Here is a 23,194-nt window from a genome sequence, read left to right on the forward strand (position 1 = left end):
TAAACAATATTACTTTGAACAAAGGAGATGATCTAAGTTTTGTGAAGCCCGAAGCTTAAAAAATGTTTTTATCCTCTTTAAGATAAAACAAGGATAAAATTATAAATACAACTTTGGGTGTTAAAGGATTTTTTGAAGGGAAAAAAATGCCAAACATACAAATATTTAATAGCTATAAAACCTATAAAGGTCACCTTTACCATCTTAGTAGAAGAGAATGATCACAATTGATCATAGTTGATTATAAGTTGTTTTTAATTTTTAAATTTAAGTATTTCAACTTATATTTTTATTAAATCATGAAATATTTATGGTTGTCCTTCTTTTGAGGTGTATTCTGATTTGTATACTCTCTTTACCAATGCATTTTTTATCAAAGTGCCATTCAAAATTTTTTAAAAATGTGTTCATATTTCATTACTGTTATTAAATAGATTGTCAAAAATCCAAGAGCCTATTTAATATTTCTTTTTGAAATTTATATCCCTGTAATTAATTACTTCATTTAGTATCATCTGAAAAAGAAATAAATGTTACAAATACTGTTATCTTTCATCTTTATCACTTTTATGTCACATTCCATTAATATTTATCTAAACTTTTCTGTTATTTAATACATAAATTTTAAAATGACAAGAGAAAGCAACATACAATAATAAAAATGTGACTAAAAATTTTTAAATTTTTTTTTTTAAAAGTGACTAAGTTCATAAAGTTAAGCTGGAGCCATTAAGGCCTTCACAGAATCATCTATTTTGGTAAGATAATCTAAAAACACTAATAATATGTGAAGTATGAAAGCTGTAATATAGTTATAAATTTATCCTCACTTTTTGGAATCTAATTTCAAAAGGTTATCCATATATGAAAGTTTAGAATACATATTTATCTTATATTTATATTGATTAAAAGAAATAGTCATTTTATTAAGCTACTTAATATTAAATATTTTCTTAATTTTACAAATGAGTGTGATAAAAATATAATAACACTCAGGTCAAAAATTAACACTGCAGCATTGAGATGAATATTTAACCAGTGAGTAAATTTTAAATGCAAATTCCAAAAGAACATAACAAAAATATTGTTCATTTACCATTAAAAAAAGCATTTCCCTCACCAAATCTTAAATTATGGTCTCACTTCAAAATCTAATAATGAAGTGCATTAAAAAAGCACTAGGTCCTCTGTAGTTCTCTTTATCAACACCTAGATAAACATTAAAAGATTGATTCTAATCTGAACAGGGAAGTGTTACTGTGAAATGAAGGTGAACATGTTGATAATTTCATTAAATTCTAATGATATAATTAACTTAAATTCAGAAAATTCAAAAGGCTGGTTAGCCCAGGAGAATTTCTTCTTTTTTTTTAAATCCGACCTTTCACCTCTGTTTTACCATTTTGAATCCAAACCAGATTAAAAGCGACCGAAAATTGTTAACACATGATGTTGCTTGATGGTTTATAGGAAATTGGTTGGTGGTCTCTATCACATGGACAGGTATTCACATCATAAAAAAGACCGTTAGCATTTGTAGCAATTTATCTCCTTACATTTAGGCCTAAATGAAACAAAAACATTATTTCAAAACAACAACAACAAATTTTTTCAAGGATAAAAATTGTTTAGATTCTGAAAAAAATATATTTCAAAAGAAAACTCTCGAAGTATATGTAAATATAAATGTAAATAAATATAAATGAAATAGATATAAATGATGTTTGAATCAAATGATGTTTGAATCACTGTAGAAACTCTAAGATTAATAGTGTAATTTCTTTGATAAATAATCTATTCATTTCAAAGAAAATATAATGTTTTGAATTTTTCAGTATTTGGGAACAATGAGAAAAGTAGAGCAATAGATAGTTGTACAGAATTATCACAAAATCTGTTGTGTGTGTACATGTGTATACATTCCCCAAGAAATGTATTAAAATTTTCTCAAGTTAACCACTAAAGAATTAAACATAATATTGGCTCATACATCCCTAAATCCAAGTACAAATTCTACACAAATTAAGTTTGAAAGTTATTTTATAGTATATATCCATTTGATAAAGAAGTTTTACATTTAGTAAACTTTGTTTCTATAAATGAATATAGTCCTGAAATTCAAGTATAAAATATACTTGAATGAGAATTTAATTTAAGCCAATTCAATTAAACTTAAACCAGAGAATTTGAAAATCTCAGATTGGAAACATCTTTTGCTGCTTCCTCATGCAACCTCCCTTCTTTCTCATCTGATACATGAATTTCTTTCTTTAACTCGTAGTCACATTTTCTCTACTAAAATACATTTAAGGATGAAGAAATTGTGTTTCATAAAACATTAAATTTCATTTTGAAGTTGCTTCAATGAAGATTCTTCAGTGTATTACATTGAAAATATATACTCCTATGATATCTATCAGGAAGTCCTAGTTTTGCCTTCTGTGGTGACATGTAAAACCTATATACCTCTTTCCCCTAAAGTAATGTTTTTAATACCTGCCTTTCAAACATAGTCAGCTACTTTCTATGACTACGTAGCTAACAATGGAGAGCATCAATATAAACCCTGGCTTGTCACCTTCCCCAAGTGTTGTGTTCTTATGACCATCACATGCTGACTTCACAATGCTGTGAAAAAGAGGACAGTGGTTTTATGAAAAAGAAAGAAACAGTTAAGCACATGTTGCAGAAATACCAGTTTGAAAATACTGTCACAGATTTTTAAGGGGACAGGCCTTGGGCAAAGGGTTTGTTACAAAACCTGAACAGGTTGGCTAGGGGATGGATATAAGTAATGCACAAATTACATGACTAGTTGGGTGTTGCAGGATCAGGGAGGGATAGGAAGTTAAACTCACTCAAAGATTTCTGGTTTATCATGTTGGGATGATGTAGCACAATCAGCCACAGGAGGGAGGGCATTTGGCTCATCTTCATGGAGACAGCTCATCTTTTCAGACTTCTAATACTCAGGGGAGAAGTAGAGCCTATTTTCAAGATGAAACAAAGTGGGGAGGTGTCAGAGAGTTGAATTGCAATTTGATACATTCAAAACCTTTAGCAATTGGAATAGATTCTAGGGTGAAATTCCATCTGAAATTTAACATACTGTGATGAAAATATGAAGACTTTTTTTTTTAAAAAAATAAAACAACTCAATATCCTACCCATAGACCAACGAGTTCAGCAACTTTAGGTTAATTTGCAAAATGGTTTTACTGTAAAACGTTTGAGTTGTGGCCATGAATTTCTAATGTGCTAATTAGAATGAGAACTTTCAAAATGCTATGGAGTCTTATTGAAGTTTTCTAAGGAATTCAGTGGGTTTTTAGAGATCATATTTGGAATCTTAGAAATAATGATAAGAACTTGAGAACACAAATAAAGGAACAACAGACACTGGGATCCACTTGAGGTGGGACGATGGGAGGAGGGAGAGGAGCAGAAAAGATAACTAACTATTGGGTACTGAGCTTAATACCTGGGTGATGTAATAATATGTACAACAACCCCCAAGACATGTGTTTATGTATGTAACACGCCTTCACATGTACCCCCAAATCTAAAATAAAAATTTTTTAAAGTATAGGAAAAAAAGAAATAATGTGACAAATTTAAAAATTCAGGCCCAGGAAGATTGGGATTTTTCCACAAATACATACCTAGTGAGTAGAAAAGCTAGAAATCAAATCCAGAAAGGTGAGGTGGATCAGATCTGAAGCATTTTATACCCATGGTTTTATGCCAGTCAGTCACAGATGCTTGAGGTTTTCATATAAAGCTTCATGGCCTCATGTCTGTCAGAGGGTTCTCACCCTGCTTTCCTTTGTAATAAATACCCTGAAAAAAGATCAAAGCATTTTTGGTACCAAACAACATAATGTAATTGATGGTTTTCCTGATTGAACAAAAAGCCTATATACACAAGGTCAAAGTTCTGCTAAGAAAGGCTAACAGTTGGGACATATGTATCTGTACTGAGTGGGTCAGTTTATGGGCAAGTTACACACAACAATAAACACAAGTTACACCCAACAATAAACACAATTCTATTGAAAAACATTTTTTCAGTAAGATGTAGAATTCATCCTACTGAAATCATCTGCATAAAACATCAACATCGTGGGCAATTTACAGGTTATTTAAATTAATACAGGAGCCAGCAGCTATCTCTCATGAATGGGGTAAGTTTGGTAGGGATAAGAGGGAGAGGTGGGGATTCTGGCAAACTAAACATACCATATCAGTCAATTTCAGTCATGTGGAAATGTAAGTATTATGTTGCCAGTTCTTTCATTTTTTTTTTTCAACGTCAGTTGGAGATTCAGAATTTAGTTTTGTTTTTGTTTTACCTGAAGGGAGGTGGGTGGAAATATATTGCCTTTAAATCTTGTTGACAAATAAACCTTAAAAACATTTTATCAGCCCAACAGACAACTTTAAGCTTCATTTAATCTGGGGTCTTTCAACTTTCAATCTCCATTGTAGTAGTATCAAATATTTTTAAGTCTCCATTGTATTTATATCAAATGTTTTTGAGATGGAATATAATGACAGTGAGAGAAAACTTACAAATTTTTCTCAGTAACTTAAATCTCATGGAAGATTGTTGAAAATCAATAAGAATCTACAATAAATAGTTTCAGTACAAAGCAAACTTAATCAGCAATACTGTACAAATACACCCAATATGTTTTGAACTAATGAGACTGAGAAATAGTGTTTGTAAATGCTTTATTTCTTCCCCTTTGATTAAAATACAGGAGCCCACCAATAGTAGCTCTTGCTCATAGCAGTTACCCAGGGAACACATCTTTCAAGATCAAATGCAGGGCCACTTCACATACATCTGGGGACAGAGATCAGAAATCTATGCTTCCACACTTGTGATTAACTGCTGTGTCTTGGATATTTCTTAATGGGTTAAGACACGGAGTCAGAAAAATAAAATTGAATTATCTATCAGGAACAGAAATCAGATTTCCAGGCTATGCTTGGAAACACAATTATCTGGGTTATGCAGTGAAACAGATGCAGCAAAATGAAAGTGACACAAAACCATGGTAGCTTGTGTCAGACTGTACAATGCAGACGAGACACAGCGGAGGTCAGAGGGAGGAGGAGGAGAAGAAATATTGGGCTCAGTCTCCGAGACCGAAAGAATTTATAGGCAGATCATCAAAAGATGCAGAGTATCTGGAAGGCTTGAATACCTGGCAAGATACAGTGGTGAATCCCCCACCAAGTCTGGTTCACATTAAGATGTGTGTTTCAGCTCGCATACTTCCATCCCTGGCCTAGCAGGACAAGCTGGGTCTATAATAGAGGTTAACACATGGCAATATTTTTATGCCTTCTCTTCATGCTAAGTTCTGAGAAACAGACAACAACTACGAATCTACAAATAGAAATCTAGTTCAGAGGCCAGGGACTGCTTTCTGTCTCTTCACTCTTACTTTTCAGTCCACTATATCATCAGTAAATTTGGTCTTCTAAAACCCTTTTAAAAAACAATATATCTCATTTGTAGTAATCATGTTGAAAAAAGATATGGTGAGAGTCCAGTCTTGAACTGTTTTGTATGTCTCGTTTATTACTATTTTGAGTACAAATCTTACTTTAACAATCTAGCTAAAATTCTAAATATGATGGCAAATATAGTCTCATCGTTTTTTGAAGACATTTAATGAACATGTACTATGTGCCATGTACCATTATAGGATTCTGAGGTGAAGAAGCTACAAGTGGTCCCAGGCTTCTTCGATTTCGAGATAATGACAGAGACAGACCTGAAGATAAATGATCATAACTGTGTGAAAAGCACTATTAACATACATATGAAACAAGTGCTATGCGGGTTCTGAAGAGCAAGCTGATAATTAACCAGCAATTATAGAAAAAATTTACACTTCAGGATTATATAAAATAACAATCCTTCAAAATTGAATTAATTTCTCTTTTCTCTGCCCATCATTCATTATTCGCCTGATTCATTATTTGATATTGATTAACGATACTGAATTTAGTTGCATTATTTTGCTAAAAAGTCCTTAACAAAATATCACAAACTGGGTGGCTTAAACAACTGAAATGGAATTGTTTCACAGTTCTGGAGGCCAAAAGTCTGAGATCAAGTTTTTGACAGGGCTGTATTCCCTGTAAGGATATAGGAAGATCAGTTCCAACCCTTTTTCTTAGCTTCTGGTTGTTCATTGGCTTGTAGCATTTTATCACCAATATTCACGTAGAATTCTCCGTGTGTGTGTGTTTCTCTGTCCAAATATTTCCTTTTTATAAGGATACCTGTCATATGGTTTTGGGGCCTACCCTGCTGTAGTATAACCTCAATTTAACTAGTTACATCTGTAATGACCCTATTTCCAAATAAGACCACATTTCAAGGTACTTTTGGGATTAGGACTTCAATATGTGAATCTGGGAGATATACAATCCATCCATAACATTTGTCTGAAGCCTGTTTATCTTGTGAAAGGCCTGAGTTCCCTCCAAGGATAGGATACTCTGAATCTGAATTTAAGTGCAAATATTACCAGATGGATACAGAGCCAGGTGTGTTTTCTGTAAACTGTGGGCACTTGGGAAATATTGACAATGAGGTCTGTAAGTGATCTGGTAATCTGAATAATCCATATAAGAGAAATAGATGATTATAAAATAGTCTAAGATCTAAGTTCAGAACAAATGTCCCTAGTAACAGCAAAGTATATACTGGGTTTATTATTTTTTACAAAGTCACTTTAAGATTTCGCTGAAATATTTGTATGTTTTTCAGTTAATCCAGGAATTTTGCAATTCTTTCATGGTTTCTTCCAAAAGAGAATTTGTGGTGATACAAAACTATTTGATTAGATTAATTCAATCTGGAAGGAGTAAGAATAGGTTCACCACTGCTTAGTTTGGTTTGTCTGACACTAGGCATTACATTGAAATGATTAGAAAAGTGAGAGAGACACATTGTTTTATTTATACAAAGAAGGATAAACTATGGTTACTATACGTAAGTGTTGGTGGAGTACCAAAGAGTGATTGACATGTGTTAATAAGAAACCTGTGTTTCATTGTGATTGATTTATCATATTAAAATACAAGACATAAACTTTGCATTACAACAAAGGCATGTTATATACAGCATGGGACAGCAGTGGCAAGTCTGGGGACAGGGTTGGTAGATGGGGAAACTTGTTCTGGCTATTTTGACATGAGTGGCACATTTTAAAAGGTGGCATAAAAATAACAAGATTTGTACATTGTAGTTAAGTCATGAAACTTGTATCACTGTGGGATAAATACATTTATTTACAAGCATATCATTTAGGAAATTAGAGTGTTGGTATAGCTTCTGTGACTTTTGACTCATTGGTCTAAGGTAAAAGATGATAAATCTAAAAATTAGCAGTAGTGATGACATAATCACATTTGACATTATCATAAAAAACTTTACATCAAAGGGACACATATAGATACTCAAATTTTGATAAGTTTAAGAAAAACAACAACAAGGAGATTAGTTAGAAAGGTCCAAAAGGAAAAAGGTAGGAAATTTAAATACATAGAAATACCATATACCCTGTCTAAGGATACATTATCAGGGATTTGTAAACACTGACAAAAGTAAATATGAAGGTTAAATGTTTGAGTTTGGAAAAGATGGAGGAGAAGTGATCAGAGACCACAATACTGATCTTTAGGGATAATGTTAAAAAAAATTCAAAAGTCACTCCCAAGTGCATAATAAAAGAATTCCCTTCAGACAAGTGACAATTATATCAGAAATGCAAAATCCACTGAAGATTATATTGACCTATTAGACGATGTTGGGAATGAAACATTCCAAAGAGATAGCAAAAAATACAAAGAGACTGAATGGATGCTTTGTGCTTGGCTTGCTTTCCAGGATGATGAAGAAGTATCTACTCTGGAATTACTTTGTACAAAGAAAGAAGGTGGAGAACTGTCAGAGAAATCAAAACAAAGACCTGATTGAAAAAATATGAGAAATTAAGTGGCCATAAATCACATGTTCAAATGGTCTTCATCTAAAACTTCTGAAAGAGTTGAAGAAGGATGTAGCTAAGCTACCACCAAAAATGTATCAACACCTTCCATCAAAGAGGAGGGTGATGAATGCCCATCAATCTTTAATAATAGTTCAGTGTTACTTGTAAGGTTAGGTTTTAATAAAAAACATGGTGTTGTCTAGGATTATTCAAGTCTTTAAAAAGGAGTGTATTTTTCCCTTTGTGGAAACTGTGTACTTTTACAATTAGTTGTTTCTGGAAAAGTTTCTCCACACACGGCCTTTCTTTCTTGTTTTGTTTGTTTTGTTGTTGTTTTTGTTTTAATTTCTAAGTGTTTCTACATGAGTTTACTACGCTGAACATTATTGAACACTGCTTATTAGACACACACGGATGGGTTACCAAGGAGAGGATTGTAATCCAGCCTACAACAACTCATAGCAGCATTTGTTGGTTGTCAACTTGGTCTGATTGATAAGCAATAGCTTTATTGTTACAACATGTGGTGGCACTTTAGATACTAAGAACCATGCTGAGAGGAGCACAACAAAACCTGCCTGGTAAACTTGATTTTCCAAAGCAATGCCTGCAACTATTTTGCCTGAGAATTTTCATGTATCTTGGGAGGGTGGTTGTTTTCAAGTTAGGGCAATTCTATGGTACCCAAACTAACACAAATTAATAAATGGCTTATTAGCTTGTTAGAGTTTCAGGTGATAAATTCAGTGCTGCCCATTAAACACCAGGCATTGATTGTGCAAGCTCTCTGTTGAACTCTTAGCAGGTGAGCACAAGCCAGGCTTTCCCATCTTGCATTGCTGGTGAACCTCAAATGTGACCTCTCCAAAGGAAGGAGGAGAAATCATTTGCCATGTTTACTTTATATTGAAACTCTTTTTAGATGGAGACTCCTAACTGAGCCAAATGTTCTTACTTAAGAGTGTGAGATGTGCTGCATGATTGGTGTTTTTGACAGTCTCATGAACAATTATTTCATTTGTATCTTTCAGCCATCACCATACCTAAAGAATAAGTTAATGTGAAATACCTGTGAGTCAAATGTGTTTCATGATCCATTTTCCTAAACGGTGTGATATTTAAAAACCAGTTCTTTTTTTTTTTTTTTTTTGCTAAAAGATAAGAAGGGAGCTTATTCAAGGAACATTTCTCTTCTGCCTCTTTCTCAGGATTACACGTATGTTCTATGACGGCAGTGAATACTCACACTGCTGCCTTCTCATTGCAACTATTTCATCCAAGCCATTCACATTTTGTGTTCTGTTTTTATTTGTTTTACTGTTTTACTTAATGGGGCAATTGTCCCAGAGCAATTATGGACATCCTTTTTTTCCTTTTATCTGGATTATGTCTCACTTTCCAAATTATGGCAGAAAAAAAGAAAAATAAGAGCAAATAATTGCAAATGAAGTGGTGAGGAAAAAATGCTTCAGCAGATAATCAGGACATTTGAACTGGGCACTTCTCTCAATGTTTTTCAATTATTCAATACTTTGAATATCTAAAAAAAAATACGTACTCTTCCCTCAGAACAATGTACGATTACATGTAAATATTTTGCTATGCAATTTCAGTGGTTTATAAACCTACAAATAACCATCTCCAGACTAGAAACTTTTGCCTGGCTGATACATTGAGTACAATAAACTACTATTACTTTCAAATAATATTATATCTACTATCAAATAATAGACACCTTGGCCGAGCATGGTGGCTCATGTCTATAATCCCAGTGTTTTGGGAAACTGTGGAAAGAGGATCACGGAGGCCAGCAGTTTGAGCCCAGCCTAGGTAACATAGCAAGATCCCATCTCTATAAATAAAAATAAATAAATAAATAAATAAATAAATAAATAAATAAAGCAAATAATAGACACCATGAAACCCTCAACATGTACAGGGATATTTAGCCTGCAAATATCTTATGCAGATTGCCTACTTTTCCATCAAATGGAGGCAGAAGATTCTTTTCATACATGAGACGTAGTGAAACTGTTACTAGATTTACAATTAGAGCTAGATCTAAATACGATTTGAACTGTAATTAAGTTGCTACAACATGTAGTTCTTCTAATTCTCTAATAGTTTTTTTATTGATAAATTAAACAGATTGAATTAGGTTTTCTCTAAGTCCAGTCCAGACTGAAAATTATATGACCACCTATATTTTACAGTAAAAAGTTCCTGCTGTCATTGACTGCTGAATTAATAATAGGAGAAGTAATACATCAGTTGAAAACATACAGGAATGGTAGAGTTATATGAATTGGATGTCTGTCTATTTAAAAGTAATTTAAAAAGTTGTTATTTAATTTATATTTTCAGAAGTTTATGTTTTTATATGCTGTTGAGATTTCAACTTTTTCTATCTTAAACTCATGAACATGATTCCTAGAATATGTATATCTAAAATGTATTATTTTCAGATAGCTTTGTTTTTTGAAACATTGCAGTTTGCATGCCTAGTGAAAAGGACAGAAAATATATTTTGGAAACTCAATGATTTATTAATTTTGTCTTCATGATTTCAGAAAAAAAATTCAATTGTTTTGTTTTTCTTAGTTTGTATCTAGTTAGGGAAGGCAGAATATGCAAGACAGGAAGAGCCAGACACTCAATTTCAACTACCTGGTTCAAATCGTGATTGATCTGTTCACTAACTCTTTGACCTTGAGCCTTCATCCCCGTAAATTGGAGCAGCTAATAATAAGGCCTGCCTCAAGGGATGCTGAGAGACTTAGATGAGATACATATACCTAGGTAAAGTGTTAGGCCACCAGAGGTGATCTAGAAATGTTAACTGTTATTCTACTTAACTTTGTCATTCATTTACAAAATATTTTTTAAATGAGGGTTGTAAGAATAAAACTGTATTTATTATGATCGTTTGGCTCTGAGTAATAGAAAACTCTGATATGCATATTTGTTTCTCTCTCCAGTTAAAAAAAAAAGAGCCCAGGATAGCTAATCCATGGGTGGGAGTGGGATGCTGGTCCATGGGGCCAGCAGGGACTTGGGCTCCTCCATGTTTTTCTCTGCCATCTTCAACTTGCAATTATTACAGCATTGTCCGAAAAGACTGTTCCACCTTCAGCCAACATGTCTGCATTCTCACCACCTGTAAGGAGGAAGGGATAGAGAAGGATATGTTACTGTTTTTTAAGGACATTGCTCCTGTTTATATCCTATGGACTAGAATTTAATCATCAATTATAGACCAATCTTAGCTGCAAGCTTTATACTAGGCCTAGCTCCCTTACTGATAAAAAAGATAATGTATATTGGGGGACAATGAGCAGCTTTGCCACAAAAATTAAATAGATCACTTTTTAATGATCAAAATTAACAAAATTAATATAAAATGTAATTACTTTATGACTTAGACTTAGTGATATGTTAAAGCACAGTTTTTTCTCCCTTAACGATTATTAATCCCCCTATTTGATAGCTTTATGAGCTTTTATATTATATCTTTCTCATTATTCTCTTCATTTTTTATGTATAACTGAAATAGTTCATCTCTTCAAAATATTTTTTAATACCTCACCTTATTTAGATACCCCTTCTATGTAATTCCATACCACCCATTCCATACTCTAATTATAGGCACTTATAACACTATAATTATGAATTACATGCCTATATCCCTTATTCAAATATTCCTTGTGGGCAAGCACTACATCTAACATGTTTTTGTAACCTCAGCATATTTCTGAGGTTTTATAACCTCAGCGTATTTCTGGAACATAGTACATTCAATCATTACTCGTCAAAAAAAAAAAAAATCAATGGACTGTGTGAGGAAATTTATGTGCAGTGGAATGTAGAACACTTTGACAATTATTTGATGCATGTAAAAACTAGAAATCAACTATCATGCGTACAACACATACTTGTCTAAGCTCTCTAGTTATATAACAGGTCTTTGGATTATTGCTCTACTCTAATGTACCCAAACGAATACTGCTCCCGATTTCCCACATACTGAGGAAGGTGAGAGCTTTGAACCATGATTACAATTTAACCTGTGTTAATAGTAATCCCAAAATTCTGCGACTCTGTTCTTTTCATAGAGAGTGGACAATGAATCTCTACATTTTCAGCTACTTTCATATTCCAGACAGGCTGAAAGTGTTTACTCTGAACTCATTGATAAAGGAATGGAACTGACACTCTCTGACCTGACTGACAAAATGAAGTATTGTCCCAGAGAGAGGATCCTTGCACATTGTAAGACAGTTAGAAAATAGTTCTCCTACTCTTATTTATTTATTTATTTATAGTTTTTATAGTTGTGAGAACTATAACATGAGTTATACCCTCTTAACATGAGATCTACCCTCATAAGAAATGTTTAAGTGTCCAATAACAGTATTGTTAACTACAGGCACAGTATATTGCAATAGATCTCTAAAACTGACATATTTGCATTCCTGAAACTTCATGCCAATGGGTTAGCAACTTCCCATGTCACTCTACCTCCCCAGACACTGGCAACAATTATGCTATTTTCTGTTTCTAATAATTTGACTATTTCAGATACTGCATATTAGTGGAATGTGCTTCTCTGTGTCTGGATTATTTTACTTAGCATAAGGTACTCAAGGTTCATCCACATTGTCACATATGGCAAAAATTCTTTCTTAAGGCTGAAAATATTCCATTGTATTTATATATCATATTTTCTTTATCCACCCATCCTGCTGATAGACATTAAAGTTGTTTCCACACCGTGACATTGTGAATAATGGTGCAATGAACATGAGAATGCATTATCTTGTTGAGATCCTAACTTAAGTTCTTTTGTATAAATACCTAGAAGTAGAATTTCTAGATCATATTTTAGTTCTTTTTTAAAATTTTTTGAAAAAATCCCATATTGTTTTCCATAAGAGCTGCACCATTTTACGTTACCAATAGTTCACAGGAGTTCAATTTCTTAACTGCCAAGATTTGTTATTATTATTATTATTATTTAATATTAACCATATCAACATGTGTGGAGTGATAACTTGTATTGTGGTTTTTATTTGCATTTCCCTGATGATTAGTGATGTTAAGCATCTTTTCATAGGCCTGCTGGCCATGCGTATGACTGCTTTGGAGAAATGTCTATTCAAATCCTTAGCCAATTTTTAAAATAGGATTAGTAGGTTTGTTTTTGTTGATACGATTTTACTTTGAGTTGCAGAAATCCCTTTTTTATTTTGTTAATTAATCTCATTGGATATCTGGTTTGCAAATATTTTCTCCCATTTGATAGGTTGCCTTTTCATTTTGTTGCTTATTATCTTTGCTCCACACAAGCTTTTAGTTAGATGTAATCCCACTTGTTCATTTTTGTTTTTGGTGTCTGTGCCTTTGGTGTCATATTTATGAAATCATTGCCAAGACCAATGTCATCAAGCTTATTCTCCACGTTTTCTTCTGTTACTATTACAGTTTCAGGTCTTAAATTTAAGGCCTTAATTTATTTTGAGTTTGCGTTTTTGCGTATGATGTAAGATAAGGGTTCAAATTAATTGTTTTTACATTTGGATGTTGTTTTCCCAATACTATTTGTTAAAGAAATTATCATTTCCCATTTTATATTTTTGTCACCCTTGTCAAAGATCTGTTGACCATAAATGTATGGATATATTTCTGGGCTCTGTATTCTGCTCTATTGATCTATATATGTCTATCTTTATGCTAGTACCATACTGTTTCAATTAGTGTAGACTTGTACTATACTTTGGAATCAAGAAGTGTGATGCCTCTAGCTTTATTCTTTCTCAAAATTGTTTTGGCTATTTGGGGTCTTTGGGGCTTCCAGATAAACTTTAAGCTATTTTTCTACTTCTGTGAAGACAACAGTTGCAATTTGTATGGGGATTGCATTGAATCTGTAGATTATTTTGGTTATGGATATTTTAAAAACATTATGCTTGACAATTGATAAGTGCAGGATGTATTTCAACTTGTGTCTTCTTTGTTTCATTGATGTTTTGTACTTTTCATTACACAGGATTGTTCACCTCCTTAGTTAAGGTTATTCCTGAGTATTTTTAAATGCTTTTTTAGATGGGATTGTTTTGGTAATCTCCTTTTCAGATATTTCATTGCTAATGCATAGAAACACAAAAACTTACTATAAAAAACTTATTTTTGTATCTTGATTTTGCATCCTTCAATTTTATTGTTTTATTTGTTCATTCTGAAATATTTTTTTCATTTTTGGTTTTTGGTGGAGTCTTTGGGATTTTCAATATGTGAGATCAGGTCATCCACAAACAGGGACAATTTTACTTCTTTTTTCTCTTTCTGAGGACTTTCATGTCCTTCTCTTGTCTAATTGCTCTTGCTAGGACATTTATTATTATAGTAGAAGTGACAAGAATAGGCGTATTTGCCTCATTCTTGAATTTAGAGGGAAGGTTTTCAGTTTTTCACCATAGAATGTGATGTTAGCCATGGATTTTTCATGTATGTTCTTTATTATGTTAAAGTAATTTCTTTCTATACCTAATTTGCTGAGATTTTATCATGAAAGTGTGTTGAATTTTTCAAATGCTTTCTGTGCATCTATTAAGATGATCATGTAATGTATATTCTTCCTTCTTTTAATGTGGTATATTATATTGATATTTATATGTTGAGTCATCTTTGCATCCTAGAAATAACATCTACATTGTCGTGGTGTATGAGCATTTTAGTGTGCTGTTGGATGCAGTTCGCTAGTATTTTGTTATGAATTTTAAATTCTATATCCATCAGAGTTATTGACCTGCAGTTTTCTTTTCTTGTTGTGTCATTGTCTTGCTGTGTTATCAGGGTAATACTGGCCTCATAAAATGAGTTTCGGAGTGTTCCCTCTTCTTCAATATTTTGGAAGAGTTTGGGAAGACCTAGCATTAATTTTTCTTTAAATCTATCTGTATTTCATCAGTAAAGTTATCTATGTCTTCTTGACTTAATCTTGGTAAGCTGTATCTTTCTAGGGTTTGATTCATTTTTTTCTAGGTTATTCAGAAAGCCTACAATGGTAATATTCTCTCATTATCCTTTTCATTCTCATGGCATCAGTTTCAATGTCTCCTTTTTTATTTCTGATTGTTTATTTAAATCTTCCCTTTTTTTCTTAGTCTAGCTACAGGTTTTGTTTAGCTTTGAAAAGATAAATACTTCATTAAAAAAACCCTCAGTTTTGTTTATTTTTTCCTATCATTTTTCTATTCTTTATATATTTTGCTCTAATATTTATTATTTCCTTTTTATGCTAAATTTGGGCTTCGGCTGTTTTTTCCAATTCCTTGAGGTTTAAAGTTAATTTGTTCATTTGTGTTCTTCTTTTTTAATGTTAGTGTTTTATCACTATAAACTTTCCTTAGTACACACAGCCTTTGCTGCATCCCATAAGTTTTCTATGTTGTGTTTTTATTTTCATTTGTCTCAAGATACTATCTATTTTCCATTTTGATTACTTCTTTGACTCATTGGTTGTTCAAATTGTGTTGTTTAGTTTCCACGTTTGTGTATTTTCCAGTTGTCCTACTGCTGTAGATTTCTAGTTTTCTTCCATTCTGATTGGAAAACATAATTGGTAGGATTTCAATCTTCTTTGATTTGTTAAGATTCTTTTGTGATGTAAAATGTGATCTGCCCTGAGAAATGTTTTATGTACACTTGAGAAGAATGTATACTCTACTCAATATATATGCTACTGTTGGGTGGAGTGCTCTGTGTATGTTTGGTAGATCTATTGATTGATACTTTTGTCCATATTTGCTGTTTCTGGTCTCCTATTATTATATTGCAGTCAATTTCTTCCTTCGGGTCTGTCAATGATTACTTTATATATTTATATGTTCTGATGTTGAGTACACACACATACATATGCAACATCATAATTATATATATATATAATGTCTTTCAGACAATTTTACTCTTGTATCCTTATATAATGTGCTGCTTTATCTCTTGCGAAGGTCTTCTACTTAAAGTGTATTTTGCCTGATCTAAGTCTAGCCACTTCTGCTATCTTTTGGCAACCATTTGCATGGAGTATCTTTTCCATTTCTTCACTTCAGGATCATTAAACATAAAGCGAATTTCTTGTAGATAGTATATGGATTGATCATATTTGTTTCTGATTAATTCAACCCCTCAATGCTTCTTGCTTGAGTACTTTAATCCCTTTACATTTAAAGTAATTATTTATTAGAAAATAATTTGCTCTGGCCATCTTGTTATTGCTTTCTATGAGGTTTTGTTTTTTGTTCTGTCACTCTTCCACTTGTGTGGTGTTCCTTTGTCTTCAGTAGATTTTTTTTATTGATATGCTTTCTTTACTTTCTCTTTTGTGTTGTGTAATTTATATATATTTTTTCTTTGTTGTTACAATGAGATTTAAATAAAATTTCTTATAGTTATATGAGTCGTTTTAACTTGATAACAGCTTAACTTCAATTGCATACAAAAACTCTACATATTTATTTCTCCCTTTCCCACACTTTGTTATTTTTGTCACAATTTCAACCTATTTATATTGTGTATCTATTAACATATTTTTACCTACTGTCATTTTTAATACTTTTTGCTTTTAGCTTTTATACTAGAATAAAAAGTTATTTATCCACCGCTATTACAGCATTTTATATATGTCTGTATATTTACCTTTACCAGTTAGTTTTATACTTTCATATACTGTCATGTTATGGTTTAGCATCCTTTCATTTCAACTTGAAAAAAAATCCCTTTAGTACTTCTTCTAAGGCAGATATAGTGGTAATAAAATTATTCAGATTTTGTTTGCCTGGGAAAATCTTTGTTTCTCTCAATTTTGAAACATAGTTTTAATGAGTATAATATTCTTGGTTGTCAGTTTTTTAGTTTCTTTCAGCACTTTGAATATATCATCCTTCTAACTACTGGCCTGAAAGGTAAAAATCTGCTGTTAGTCTTACAGAGATTCTTTGTATGTGAAAGTTTCCTTTCTCTTTCTGATTTTGGAATTTTCTTTGAATTTGACAATTTGATTTTAATGTGTCTTGGCGTGTTTTTCTTTCCTTTTCTTTTTTGGTGCATCTTATTTAGAATCCTTTGAGCTTTCTGCATTTGGATTTCCAGTTTCTTCCCCAGATTTTAGAAGTTTTCAGCCATTATTTCTTTGAGAAAACTTTATGGTTCTTTCTCTCTCTCTCTTGTCTTTTTGAAATTTCCATAATGCATATATTGATCTGCTTAATGTTTTCCCATAAGCCCCTTAAGCTTTTTTTCACTATTTTTCATTTCTTTTTCTTTTTGCAACTCTCTCTATAATTTCAAATGACCTGTATTTGAGTTTGTTGATTATTTCTTCGGACTGCTCTAGTCTGCTGCTGAAATTTTTCTATTACATTTTTATTTCAGTTATTATATTCTTCAGCTTCAAGATTTCAGTTTTGTTCTTCTAAAAATGTTATATCTGCTTGTTTAACTTCTTCTATTGTTCTTGTATTGTTTACCTGAACTCATTAAACATTTTATAATGGTGATTGCACGTTTTCTGTCAGTTAATTTATATTTATCTGTTTTATTAGGATTGGTTTCTGGAGTTTCATCTTGTTGCTTTATTTGGATTGTGTTTTCTTGTTTCTTCATTTCCTTTACTTTATACGTTGGTATGATCTACACATTGGAAAAAAAAAAAACACTTCACTCAGTCTTCACATATTTGCCTTGTGCAGAAAAAGACCTTCTTCAATCAGTTTGGCCAGATTATCTGTTGATCTCCCAAATCTTTGTGGTAGTCCATACTGCTATCGTAGTTCCCAGCCACCCTCAGGTGTCTAGAGTACAACAGATCCTGCCATTGCTCCAAGATAGCAGAGATAGAAGCCATTCTCTCACATAGAACCCAGAGAGTTAGATTATTGGGTTCACTGTCCAACTCTTTACCTCCCCAGGGAGAAGATAGAATATAAAGTTTTTTCACTCATTCACTCTTCCCTAGGCAGGGGAGGGGGTTGATGGAGGTTGCTTTTGTGCCTGTTTAAACCCCATAAATAGGTACAATTATGTGTCAATTAAAAAGTAAACATAATCTATAAAAAGGTAAAAATAAAAATATTTCCAACAATGAAGAGAGGTTTCAGAGGTGACATAACGTTAAAAGTAAAATAATTTTTAATTTTTTAATCAAAACGCGTAGACATTATTTAGCATAGATTATTCAAAAATACAGGGATGAACATATAATTTAAATTCATGAAAGAAACAGCCAGAAGAACTAAAAACAAAACAGTAAACAGTAGTTGCTATTAAGAAATAGAACCCACAAGTAAGAAGCTGGAGATGGTTGGAAGGGAAATTTTGTAATTTTATGCATTGCTTTTTATCTCTATTTCAATATAAATGGAATTTTTAACAATAAAATATTCAAATGAAAGAAAAATGAAATTTTAAAAAATACTACTTATTTTCAGTGACCATCAGGCTTCTAGACTGTGACTGGTTCTGTCAGCACTCCAAGAAAAGCAAGACAGAAGCCAGACTCTTGAGCAGCTCCTGAAAAATTTGGAACCTTGGATTTGTGGTTCAACTATTTTCTTTCCAGTGAAAAGCTATGAACTGAGGCTCTTCTTTAACCACTTACTATATGCAGAGTTAGTGAAATGATTTGTGGTGAATGTCCACATTCTAGGTCAAACCACTGCCTTTGTTCACAGTAGCCCTTAGATGTTTGGTATATGCTGGGTTCTGTCAGTGCTCCTAGACAGGTGATACAAAAAAAGCCAGTTCCTCAATAAATAGCTGAAAAAGGTGGAATGTTTAATTCACAGTCCAGCTTCCTCCCTAGGGAGAAGCTGGGAACTGAGGGGTTTTCTCACAATTGAGTGGAACTGTGCCATGAGTGGGGAATTATAGTGAAAGCATGTATGATCTATGGTGTGTAAACTAACTGAGGCGTGACAGGGACTTCATTCATATCTAGGTCATACTCACCAGACATTGACTGGATGCACAACACAGATCATCCAGTCTTGAGAAAACAGCAAGCACAGAATGCTCTATTGGGATTCATATTGCATATACACTTTTCATCTGCCCATTTTCCTTTTTCTCTTCACTCATTTGGGGGCCTTGAGCTCATATTAAAAACATTTTTCTCAAACCTGTCTTCAGTTCTTAGCTTTGGGTTAGTCCTGAAAAATCATCACTTAATCCTTCTAGCACTATCTCTTAGATCTCAATACCCACCCTATACTCTTTTCATACTCCTTCCCTAAACTACTGCAATGCTAATGAAGTTGCAGCCTTAGAACTCCACAGGTTGCTACATTCTCTCAGCTTGTGCCTCTTTTCTTCCTCTTTGAGCTTCTCCTTCCTCTCAGTCCCATGGGTCCTTCCTGTGTTGCAGCCTCACATTCCCCACAGTGCCGCATCTTCATATTTGAATTTCAGATTTAGAAGTCCTAATGGCAATTTTTTATTCCTTTCTACCCCTAAGTGTGACCCAATTCTTCTTCGTAATGTTTAAATTCCATAATTAAAAAATGATAATTTTATTACACTACAATGAACTATCCCTATGTAACTAAAGATGCTGTAAAACAAAAAAGTAAATCGAATTAAATACACACACACTAGGAGCAAATATTTGCAACATACATTATAAACAAATGATAAGATGCTGAACATATAAAAATCTCCCAGAAGCTGATAATGGTGGTGTGAGAGGGTGGTACAACTCAAGAAGAAAATAGACAAATATTATGAAGGCAAGTCACAAAAGAAGAATAAGGATATTTAAGCAGTAAACACGGGGAAAGTTCCCTAAGAAAATAGCAATCAGTAAACAATTTAAAACTAGGAGACTTCATTTACTTCTCATGAGAGTTGCTAGTGTTAACAAGGATTGGGACAGTATAACAGCTCCATACATTGCCAGAAAGCGTGAAAACAAACATGCCCTCTAGAAATGCTGATGTTGGTAACTTTTTATTGCAATGTATTTAAGAAAATTGGACAGTGTATATAAGATTAAATCTCAGTGGCAGGAAAACTATTGTGTATTCTTAGTGGCCTGTACTTTTCTGTTTGATCAATTTCTTAGGAAAACAAATAGAAAAAACAGTAAATAGGTCCTAAGAAAAAATAAATACATTGAGTCTACCAGGCAAAATAACAGTGAGTCTGTAAAGCAGAGTAACAGAAATAATGTAACTTACATTGTTCAATTAGGATAGTTCTCTCAAACACTTCAGCTTTTAAAACTCGGACTTTTTATTTAGATAGATATTTCCTGAGGCACAGTTGGGAAAATAGCATTTGAGGCAAAGAAAGGGCAGATATTAAAGCTCTGATAACAAAAAGAGTTTGAATAGTTCTAGAAATAGGAAAAAAGCCACTTTGGCTTGAGTACAGTGAAAGATGATATGGGCCTGAGAGAAGGTCACCATAGCAAGGAATATTCAATTTATTCACACACAATAAGAAACCAATCAAATGATTTTAAGAAGGGAAATGCAGAAAACAAGTTTATATTTTAAGATTGCATTAGATTATGGGAAGACTAGATTAAAGGAAGTAAAAAGAGTCTAGGAGACACAAAGTTGAAGGTGGTTGTTGTTCTTCAGGAAAGAAACGATGGTAGTGTAGGCAGAAGAATGTGGACCACTCTAAGATATAGTTTGAAGTGGAATCATTAAAATGGGAAAGGTTCCCTTTTCCCCCTCGCAGGGCATGTGATGGGGATGTGTGGCTCGCTTCTTCAGTGCCCTGCTGCTGAAACCTTTAGGGGAGCATACAGACTGTGGGGATCGGAAGTCACGGCAGTGTCTAGAGGTGAATGTTTATAGCTCCTGAAGCCCCAGTGGGTGTGTGTAACAGGGTGCTCTCTTAGTTGCCATCTATAGGCAGCCTGTGTTAACCAGCTCAATAAGACTCCCTTCCTTATCACAAGGACAGAGGGATTCCTATATACACGGGTTTCTTGCCTTAGTGTACTGGCAGAATCGAATCACATGTTGGCTTAGAGAATGAGTGCAACGTTTTATTGAGTAGAAGTAGCTCTCAGCAGATCTGGGAGCCAGAAGGGAAATGGTTTTCCCCTGGAGTCAAGCCTGACTCTTCTCCGACTACTCCAGCCGAACTCTGTGTTGTTCCACTGGTGAATGGCCTGCCTGAGTTCTGGCATCTATTGGTGTGCTCCTCCCTTGGCATGCTCCTCCCCTGGTGTGCTCCTCTCCTGGTGTGCTCCTCTCCACAACCAGCCGCTTGTGTCTTCTTCAGCTGATGTGCTTCTCTCGACATCTGGCCACCTCTGTGCATGCTAGGGTCTCGGGTTTTTATAGGCCCAGGATGGGGGCATGGCAGGGTCTTGGGAAATGCAACATTTGAGCAGGAAATACCTGTCCTCACCGAAGTCCGTTGGGGTGGAACCCTAGCCAAGGACCTGCCTTTCTCTATCCAGCACTTCTCTTCCCACCTTCCATATCATTTAAATGGACTATGCTCTTTCCTTCCCAGCACTCCCATATCTTTGTGACAGACTGCATATGGAAAGTGAAGAGGAAGCTTTTGAAGGGTGACACTAAGCTTTCTCACTTAGGCAAATGTAGAGAGACGAAGAAAACTGAAAAGGAAAAGGTTCAAGTAAGGGGTAGAAGAATGAAGAAAGTCAAGTCACCAACACAGAGAGATATGTGTAAACACCCGAAGCAGATACAAAACCAAGAAATGATCAAAATACATCTAGCAGTACAATGTAATGTATAGCTTACTTCCTCTTTCAGTATTCTTTAACATAAAAATGTTTACTTCATTCATTCATTTATAAAATTTGAGTGCTTTCTTTGTGTTGTTTCAATTAATTTGGATTCTTTCAAATATATATTAATCCATTTATCAGAATGTTTAAAATGTGCATATTATATTAGAGATTGGATAGACTATTAGCTACTGTAAGCTTCTATTGATTCTTTTAAAGAATATTAATGATTTTTACTTGTAATATCTACATCTACATGGTAGAGATTTGAATTTTTTTTTTTTTTTAGCTAAGTTTTTGAGCACTTACCATATGTCAGACAGTGTGCAAAGCAATTTAGGAGCCTCGTAACAACCCATGTGCTAAGTATTGTTATCCTCCATTAACAGATATAGAAATACAAGCAAAGTGGGAAAAAATGGCGTACTTTGGAAAATAACCCAAATGAGAATGCAATTGCCTACTTGTGGTTCTACATGCCAGACAGCCAGACCTTTCATAAACCCAAAATTTGGAGGAAGACTGTCCATTAAGGCAATCTTTCAGACATGGAGTAGGAAGTGGTTCTAAGTGGCTCCATATTATTGTAAAGAAAGTCATCTCTCTCACCTATGCAGGTTATTTAATAGTAATTTTGGATCCAGGGAATCCAAAAAAGATTTTTTTTTGTTGTCATCATGGAAATTGTACGATAATCATATTTTCATTTCCAAAAGCCAGATTATTGGTCTTAACTGAAGAGGGTAGCAAACACATTAAAACAGACTAAAGTTGTTTCAGAAATCTTGTAAGAGGCAATGCGAGGGAAAATATTTAGTATATGGATTTGTTCAAAAGTAAGGCAGATTTGTATTTATACAAGATGCCTATATTTGAAAACAACATAAAATGATAAAACTATGCATTTTTAACTCTTGTGCTAATATGTTTTGCATTGTTATAATGAATACCTGAGCCTGGGTAATTTATAAATGTAAGAGATATGGCTCATGATTCTACAGGCTGTACTAACATGACACCAGCATTTGCTCAGCTTCTGGTGAGCCCTCAGGAAACTTCTCATGGTAAAAGGTGAAGGGGGAGCAGACCTGCCACGTGGTGGGAGAGAGAGCAAGAGAACAGGGAAATAGGTGCTAGACTCTTTTAAACAACTAGCTCTTGCATGCACTAAGAGTGAGAACTCACTCGTTTCCACAAGTATGGCATCAAGTCATTTATGAGAAATTCACTTTCATGATCCAAACACATCCCACCAGGTCCACCTCCAACATTGGAGGTCACATTTTGACATGAGATTTTGAGGGTACAAACATCCAAACCATATCAGTTTTCATACTTTAGTCAACCTAAATATGTTATGTTTAATACATCAGTTTCTACTTTATACTTATAGATACTCATGAAA

At 33.6% G+C, this 23,194-nt stretch overlaps 1 long non-coding RNA gene across 1 annotated transcript in view; it reads right to left on the reverse strand.

Annotated features, from left to right (window-relative positions):
- Window positions 1–23,194, reverse strand: part of LOC100937327 (uncharacterized) — a 50,930-nt gene that overhangs the window by 10,373 nt on the left and 17,363 nt on the right. Inside the window, exon 3 of the long non-coding RNA XR_002915826.2 lies at window positions 2,859–2,987. This is a non-coding gene — a long non-coding RNA (uncharacterized LOC100937327). The remainder of the gene's footprint in view (window positions 1–2,858; window positions 2,988–23,194) is intronic.

The sequence above is a fragment of the Pongo abelii genome, chromosome 6 (assembly GCF_028885655.2).
Source record: "Pongo abelii isolate AG06213 chromosome 6, NHGRI_mPonAbe1-v2.0_pri, whole genome shotgun sequence".
NCBI lineage: Eukaryota > Metazoa > Chordata > Mammalia > Primates > Hominidae > Pongo > Pongo abelii.